The sequence below is a fragment of the Ursus americanus genome, chromosome 32 (genome assembly GCF_024610735.1).
Source record: "Ursus americanus isolate L20-20 chromosome 32, mUrsAme1.1.p, whole genome shotgun sequence".
In the NCBI taxonomy this organism is placed as follows: Eukaryota; Metazoa; Chordata; class Mammalia; order Carnivora; family Ursidae; genus Ursus; species Ursus americanus.
The window spans coordinates 28,066,128-28,075,017 of NC_142158.1; positions in this window are offsets into that span (position 1 = coordinate 28,066,128).

An 8,890-nucleotide genomic window follows, 5' to 3' on the forward strand; every position below is an offset into this window, starting at 1 on the left:
TACTTCTCCCTCTGCCCCTCCCTCCACTCTTGCTCTCTCTCTCTCTCAAATAAATAAATAAAATCCTTAAAAAATGAAATAAAATTTAATTTAGATGTTCATTTCATTATAAAATATAACCATTTGTGATCTTATGATGTGATATGGCTTGAGCTGATTTTTTTCCTGAAGTGTCTTCCCTCCCCTGTTATGATAAGCCCATATTTGGGCACCTAACTTGAAGCTGCTCTTCTTAATGTAAGATTTTTTCCCTTCATCCTTCAATGTAGATGAAGACCCTTCCCACTGTGGAGAAAGAGGACTTTGTCTCTATATGCTTTCTGTCAGTTAGGTAGATGGGAGAAGTGCCCACTTTACCTCTGGTTCCCAGAACGGCTGCAGTGCCGCATACTTCCCTCTCCCACAAGAACATGGAAGCAGCAAAGGAAAGTTACCCAAGGCAAGAAGAGGTTGACCTTGTAAGGCTCAAATACGGAGGGAAAGTTTGCTACTTAGAACACTGGTGTGGAATGATACGGCAAGAGGGGAATGATGTTGTGAAAAGAACAGTCATCATCACCGATGTGGGAAGGACAGTGACCACCAGGAGGCAAGATGTGAGCAAGACATATGGAGTCACGGTGGAAATATGAGGACAGCCTTCCATACCAACCCTGCATCATCTCTACCTCAGGACTTAGAAATAAACCTAGGCAGAGGACTGGTTTTAAATTATTAATTGTTGTGAACGCGACCAAGTTTCCCCAGCAAATACTAGCTTAATTCCTTGGCTATAAGACATTATAGTGCTTGATATAAAAATTAGGATCAGTAATAGGAAAACACGGAGATTTTTTTTACACCTAAATTTGTGGTGTGAAAATATTCTACCCCTTGCAGATGTTCTGTATCACCTCCATCACATAGCATGTTGGAATTCTCCCAGGAGTCTTTAGTGCCCATTTTTGCATTTTGTTTATGGTCAGTCACACTAGTAGCAACTGCCCACTTAAGGAAGCTCCTTTAAATTTTTGTACATCTCTTCTCAAAAAGCCCTTACATATACTTTCTCAAGGGTCTTCCACTTTGGAAATAAGAACTGTGTCCTGAATTACGCTATGAATTAAGGATGTCCGTTTTTTTGTAGGGACATGTGGACAGTTGGGAGAATAAAGCAGGAAACGCTGAGGAGACCAGGCAGAACAGGGATCCCAGAGAAGGCAGAAGGGAGGACAGGAGGGAAGGAGAGTCATGCACCTACATGGTCACCAGAGGGCAGCAGAGACATTCTCACCATTCTGCCTTCGAGGGCTTTTCTTCAAGACCTGATTGACTCTGATGTTTCCTCCTTAAAATGCTGCTGTCATGTGTGACCCACATTCATGACTTCCTCAGCCAGAATGACAAAAGGAATCCTGAGCTTACAATGTCTGAGATTTTAATTCTACTTTTGCTATAAATTTGGATAAGCTTTACTTTAGATAAGTCTATTTCTGGGGCTTCAATTTCCTTAGCTTTAAAATAAGGGTAAGGATAATATGTGCCCTACTCATATTACAGTATTCCTGAAATGGTGGTGTGAGAATATAGCCACGACACAAAATTCCTATTTAGGTATAGGTTTCATTATCGGGAGAGGAGTTGTGAAAAGAAGGGAGAAAAAACAGCAGAGGAGGTAAGAAATGACAAGAAAACAGTAATGCAAGAGGAGTCTGAAGGCTTGCTAAAAATTTGGAGAGATTAAGGTGACGGCCATCAGCTCCTATTCTTCGGGACCTGATAGAAACCTTTTTTGAGAAGTGTCAGGTCAACTCACCAGAAAGGTAATAATTATTTCATGGAGTCCCATAGCAATGGGTCTTATAAATGTAGAGTTCTCTCAGGGAAAAGAAAGAAAAATGATCAACTCTCATATCCTGTTGATAGAGCAATATGTCATTTCACAGTCTTCTTGGTTTGCTTTCTGACAGGAGGGGAGCCCTGGCAGAGCCCTGAGATCCCACCCAGATGCTGGGTTCCCTGAGGGAGCACTTGGGAGCATTGAGGGAGGGCTGCTGCTGGGAAGTGGATGACGGCCTCTCTTCACAAGTACCACCACAGTTCAGTGGGCACTTTGGGAAGGCGATCATGGCCCTTCTCTTTCTCCCTCCTCCATCATCCTTTATACTCTGGAACAACAACAGACAAGAAAGCCTGACTCTCATTGTTTCTATTTAGAAGCCTGAGGCTTTGAAATACTGTTTAAAAATAGTATTTCTTGTATTTGTTCCTCTTGGGAATGTATTTTTCTGACACAGGATAGAAGACAGTTGGCTTTGAGAAAGGGAATGATTCCCTCACTTTAAAGTAATATTTGAGGCTTAAATGATGAGTTCAGGCTGACCATTACAGGGTCAGCAAGGACGGAGGTCAGTCCTACAGGGGGCTACGGGTGCAGGAGGAAGCTGACTGAATAGGAGCCAGTCAGCACCCCTGACCTCTGGGATGCTTGCTCCCCGAAGTGCTGTGTTCCAAGATATAAATAGCCTGAAGATTAACTCAAGCCCTGCTGGGATAGAAACAAGTTATTTTGTGTCCATAACCCTATTGGAGGCCCTCTGTGATATCTCAAGGCCATCAAGATGGAGGTGATATGAGAATAAACTCTCGGGAAACAGCTATGAGGGTTCCTTGGTGTGTATGCCTCCTCGTCCTTCCTACCTTACCCAGCATCACCTTGGCCTCATCAGGGGACACAGTGGACATGAAACTGGGCTTCCCCTCCCGAGACCTCCAGGGCTTAGGACTATGACAATGTTCATTTAAATCAAAGGGCAGCACAGCATTGCCATCTTGCCAAGGAAGACAAAGAATCAGTGACAAAGTGACATCCTATGGACTGAGGAGTCCTTGAGAGGGGAATGAAGATTGTGATTCTAAAGTTCATGCCAGAAGAATAAGGTAACTACAATGGACTCAAGGACAGTCCTCCAGATTTAGCTTTCTTAGCAAAATCTCTCCACATTATAGATTTGCTACCAGAAGTCAGTAGAATTCTTTTTAAATTTTTTATTTAAATTCAATTTAATTAACAAATAGTGTATTATTACTTTCAGAGGTAGAATTTAGTGATTCATCAGTTGCATATGACACCCAGTGCTCATCACATCACATGCCCTCCTTAATGCCCAGGTACCCCATCCCCCCACCCCCCTCCCCTCCAGCAACCCTTAGTTTGTTTCCTAGAGTTAAGAGTCTCTTATGGTTTTTCTCCCTCTCTGATTTCATCTTATTTTATTTTTTCTTCCCTTCCCCTCTCTTCATCTGTTTCGTTTCTTAAATTCCACATATGAGTGAAATCACATGGTATTTGTCTTTCTCTGACTGACTTATTTCACTTAACATTATACCCTCTAGTCCCATCCATGTTGCTGTAAGTGACAAAATTTCATTCTTTATAATGCCTGAGTAATATTCCATTGTATATATGTACCACATCTTTTTTGTCCATTTATCTGTCAAGAGACATCTTTTATGACGTTGAGAACTGTTCCTTTTATCCCTACATGGTGGAGAGTTTTTATTTAAAAAGGATTCCATATTTTGTCAAATGCTTTTTCTGCATCTATTAAGAGGATTATATGGTTCTTGTCCTTTCTTTTATTAATGTGGTATATCATATTGATTGATTTGTAAATGTTGAATTACTGTTACAGCCAGGAATAAATCCCACTTGGTTGTAGTGAATCATCATTATAGTTTTTAAAAATATTTTTAAATTTATTTGACAGAGAGAGAGAGCACAAGCAGGGGGAGCAGCACAGGCAGAGGGAGAGGGAGAAGCAGGCTCCCCACTGAGCAGGGAGACCAACGCAGAGCTTGACCCCAGGACCATGGGATCATGACCTGAGCTGAAGGCAGATGCTTAACTGAATGAGCCACCCAGGCGCCCCAATAATCCTTTTAATGTACTGTTGGATCCTATTGGCTAGTATCTTGGTGAGAATTTTGGCATTCATTTTCATCAGGGATATTGGCCTGTACTTCTTTTTAGTGGGGTCTTTGCCTGGTTTTGGGATCAAGGTAATGCTTGTTTCATAGAAAGAATATGGAAGTTTTCCTTCCGTTTTTATTTTTTGGAACAGTTTCAGAAGAATTCCGGTATTAATTCTTCTTTAAATATTTGGTAAAATTCTCTGGGAAGCCATCCAGCCCTGGACTCTTGTTCGTTAGGAGATTTTTGATTACTGAGTCAATTTCTTTGCTGGTTATGGGTCTGTTCAGCTTTTCTATTTCTCCCTGTTTCAGTTTTGGTAGTTTATACGTCTCTAGGAATGCATCCATTTCTTCCAGATTGCCTCATTTGTTGGCATGTAATTCTCATAATATTCTCTGAATAATTGTTTGTATTTCTTCAGTGTTGATTGTGATCTCTCTTCTTTCATTCATGATTTTATTTATCTGGGTCCTTTCTTTTTGATAAGTCTGGGTAGGGGTTTATCAATTTTATTAATTATTTCAAAGAACCGGCTGCTAGTTTCATTGACCTGTTCTACTGTTTTGTTTTTTAATTTCTATGTCATTGATTTCTGCTCTAGTCTTTATTATTTCTCTTATCCTACTGGATTGAGGCTTTATTTGCTGTTGTTTTTCCAGCTCTTCTAGGTGTAAGGTTAGCTTGTGTATTTGAGACCTTACTTGTTTCTTGAGGAAGGCCTGTATTGCTATATACTCCCCTCTGAGGACTGTCTTTGCTGCATTCCAAAGGTTTTGAACTGTCATGTTTTCATTTTCATTTGAGAAGTCAGTCGAATTTTTTAAAAAGGCAATAGAACTTCTGCATGGTGATACTGGAAATACCCAAACATTTAGGGATGGGGGGCTGGGGTATATCCTAGTTCTGACAGACCTATAGTCTGAAAGGAAGAGGTCTTTGTACTGTCAGATCCATCACTGTCTCAGAATCCAAAACATGTCTGACAAACCAATTCCTCTCAAATTTTAAAAAATTTTAATGCACTTTTAATGTTAAATTTTTACTTTTGAATTTACTTTTATGAAAAAGTTATAGAAGTTTAAAAGCAATCACTAGTATCAACCATGATTTTTTGAAAATGGCAAAATTAAAATAAATGGATTCCACTGTTGGTTTTAGCCTGTAGGAGTCAAGTCCTGAGAAGAGATACAAGCACGGATGAAACTCACACCAGTCAAGTAGCAGATGCCTCACTTGGGGAATTAGGAAAATCACGAATGCGTGTTAAAGCCTTTCCACTCCTCCCAGGACCCCAGAGAGTGCACTCAACAGAGATCGGTTCTTATACTCCACTCTTCACAGCACAGTCCTCCAAGAGGACTATTGCAGTTCCACAAGTGACCAGTAGATGGCGGGCTTCTCAAGAACACGCACTGGGTTTCAAGCAGGCACAAGGACTTCAGAGTGAGGGAGGGGGACCGAGCTGTGTCCTAAAACGTCCCAGATCTTCACTTCCAACCTCTTCTTTTCATGAATTGTGGAGAATGCAGCAAGTATAGGAAAACTGCTGCTGTCTAATATGCTTCAGTCTCCTCAGGGCCTCAGCAGAATTGGTGACCTGGAGATGAGGGGAGGGGATTGTGAAGAAACCTCTAAATTAGCAGAGATTAACAATGGAGGGAAATCCAAGAATGGTTGGAGAAATTAGGCAGCTCTCCACGGTAACATGTATTTTGCTCCAGTGTTCAGTCACACTTTCTTTCCGAAACCATTTCTAGCTTCTGACTTCTGTCGCAGCTGCTGCTGCTACAGTTACCAGTAGCTGCAGAGCCTGGCCCAAATCCTCTCTTTGAAGACCTCTCTGCTTCACCTCCCTTCCTTGGTTGGTTACTTCACCAGCTGGACTGTGCTGCATTGTGCGGCCGTACTCCGTTTGTTCGGTCAGTCACTTGTAATGGGCATCCGGACTGTTTTCAGTCTTTTCCTATCACACACAATTTTGCATGAATAGCTCCACATGCACCATGGGCAACCTTCCCTGTGGTAGGCTGAGAAGCAATAAAACAAAATAAGGAAGAAGTCCGGCAGGAACGTTTGTCAAGAAAATCCTGGAGCCCCGTCAAACCCCAGCATGCACCCTAGCACACTGGAGCCAATCTTAGAGCCAATTATTTTGTGGATTTATGGACTGACTTTCTGCACCAATATTGCTCCAGCTTGCCAAAGCCATTCACCTTACTGTTTGCTGAGCGTGTGGGAAATGCCACCTTCCTTCTCAGACTTTCAAGAGTGAGAGATGCCTCTAAAACTTGAATACTATCCAAAGAACAGGCTTCTCTCTCAGGCAAACTCTCCACAAGCTACCAAATCCTTCACAAAAGGAAAAAAGAATGTATGTCTGAGTCTCCTACCTCTTCTCCAGTGCCTCTTGCATTGTGGAACTGAACCTCTGGTAGGAATGGGGGCTGTCGGCAATCCTATCACCTGCCCTCCATCCTAATTTCACCACCAGTCACTGCACATTCATCCTGGCTCGAAACCTTGTCTTTACACCTTCACTAGGAGGGAGCCAGCATAAAGCAGACACTCTGACTCTGTGCAGTTTGATTGAGTATCTGATTATCACTGTTGGCTTTCCTTTTTGGTCTCCAGACACAGATACAAAGCTCTGCGTAAAAGCAGTATGGCTTTCTAGGTGGTGGCCGTGACCATCCATTGGTTTGCTGTCTCATCCATTGCAAAGCACGGTGCTGTAGCTGGATATGTTGACTTATTTTCCCACACATGACATCAGTTGCACAGAAGCCTGACAGAAATTCTACCCAACTGCAACAGGAAAGGAGTGTCATTATAACCAACCTGGCACACATGGGGACAGTGTCATCATCCAATGTCTGATTGTTCAATGATGCACTGGTTGTTTAATGAGTACACTTTTGCATGTTCCACATGTGGCATGATCCAAGCAGAAATGAATGGAACATGCCTCCACCATTCATGCGAGGTCACCATCAGGGACCCCTGATGCTACTGGAGTTCCTACTCAAGACTAGATCCTCCATATGGTGGGCAATACATGCCCAAGGGGATAAGGTGGTAACCCTTCTCTAACTTTTTCATAGAAGACTACCTGCTCAGTGGATCCCCACCTCTTTCTCCAGAATCTCAGGGATAGCCACAGAGCCCAAGTGAGGGTCAAGCCATGTAAGGGATGGAGGGCCCTTTTGCCCATGTCTTGATAGCTGAGGTCTAGAGGGCCCTTTAGGGAAACTCACAGCTTTGTATGGGGTAAGAGGCTGCAGTAGCACATCTCCCTGGCCCTGGACATCAAAACGTTATAGACAGGACAGCACCAGAGGAACAGGTGAGCACTTTCAGAGTAAAGATAATCAATGTTTCCTCAATCCAGATATACTGAAAACCTAAATCACCCATCCAGGTAGGAGCAAAGCAAAGTGGTAGGATTTCTTGATTCCAAAAGCAACATTGATGGCCAGTAGGAGTGACTTGCAGCAAAGAAATAAAATTTATAAGAGAGTTTAAAGACTAGAAGTATCACCCTAAGGACATTCAAACACTGATTTTAAAAACTAGGGGTGCCTGGGTGGCGCAGTCATTAAGCGTCTGCCTTTGGCTCAGGGTGTGATCCCAGCGTTCTGGGATCGAGCCCCACATCAGGCTCCTCCACTAGGAGCCTGCTTCTTCCTCTCCCACTCCCCCTGCTTGTGTTCTCTCTCTCACCGGCTGTCTCTGTCAAATAAATAAATAAAATCTTTTAAAAATAAATAAATAAAAAATAAAAAATAAAAACTAATAATTCCTTCCTTCCTTCCTCCCTTCCTTCCTTCTCTCTCTTTTTCTCTTTTTCTTTCTTTCTTTCTTTCTTTCTTTCTTTCTTTCTTTCTTTCTTTCTTCTTTCTCTTTCTTTCTCTTTCTTTCTTTCTTTCTTTCTTTCTTCTTTCTCTTTCTTTCTCTTTCTTTCTTTCTTTCTTTCTTTCTTTTTTCTTCTTTCTTCTTTTAGTGTTTTCTATGATAGAGATTGCGATAAATCAAAAGAAATACAAATATTAAATGTCACATGGAAGTTAAATCCATTGATTGTTGGACTTAGTTGTAAACATATGGGGGAAATACCCACCCCTAAAGTTACTACCACTTTGATGAATCACCAAATGGTGGTGATAAGGAGACTAGGCTTGGGTTATGATCTTACTGTGGGAAAGTGAGGAAAAAGGGATCAAAGCAAGAAGGAACATTATTAAACCCTTTATTAGTGTAAATGTGGAAACAGACACTTTAGGGAGTCTTTTAATAACACTGACAATCTAGACAGTGAGATAAGTAGCCATTTGAAAGCCGTGACAGAGCCAATCCATTCAGAGACAGCACAGGGGAAGTTTAGAGCTGGAGACACAGACATGGCTGTCTTCAAGTGACGCACAGATGTCACAGCACTTGCAACCCCTCCACTAAAGGGGAGCAAGGGACTTTCTTATACCACTGGCCTCAGATGTTACTAATTTTCCTTTACTAGTGCGTGTGGGGGTGTGGGAGGTGGATAATTTAGTTGGTTGAAATCACTGAAGGATGGCAGGATGGGGATTTACAGCTTGAAAGAAAGTTAACTTCCTGTCCCTCCAGCTGACATGACCATTATAGTTCTAGGTCCCCTGGACTCCAGGCTGCGAGCCCCTAGATCTTAGGCCCTGAGTGTAGTTGTCTGCACATATGGATACCCTGAGAGGTGATCTGCTTCTGGAACTGAGAACTGCCCAGTAAGTGTCTCTTAATGCCTGAGTCCAGAAACGAATACTAGAGAAAAAGTTTCCATTAGGAATAGATGGTGACATAGAAAATGACATTGACTGTTGAGGCAGTGAATAGATTTTGGGAAAGCCCTGCAGTAAATCAGGTATTTTGGGGTGCCTGTGTGGCTCAGTCGTTAAGCGGGAAGCC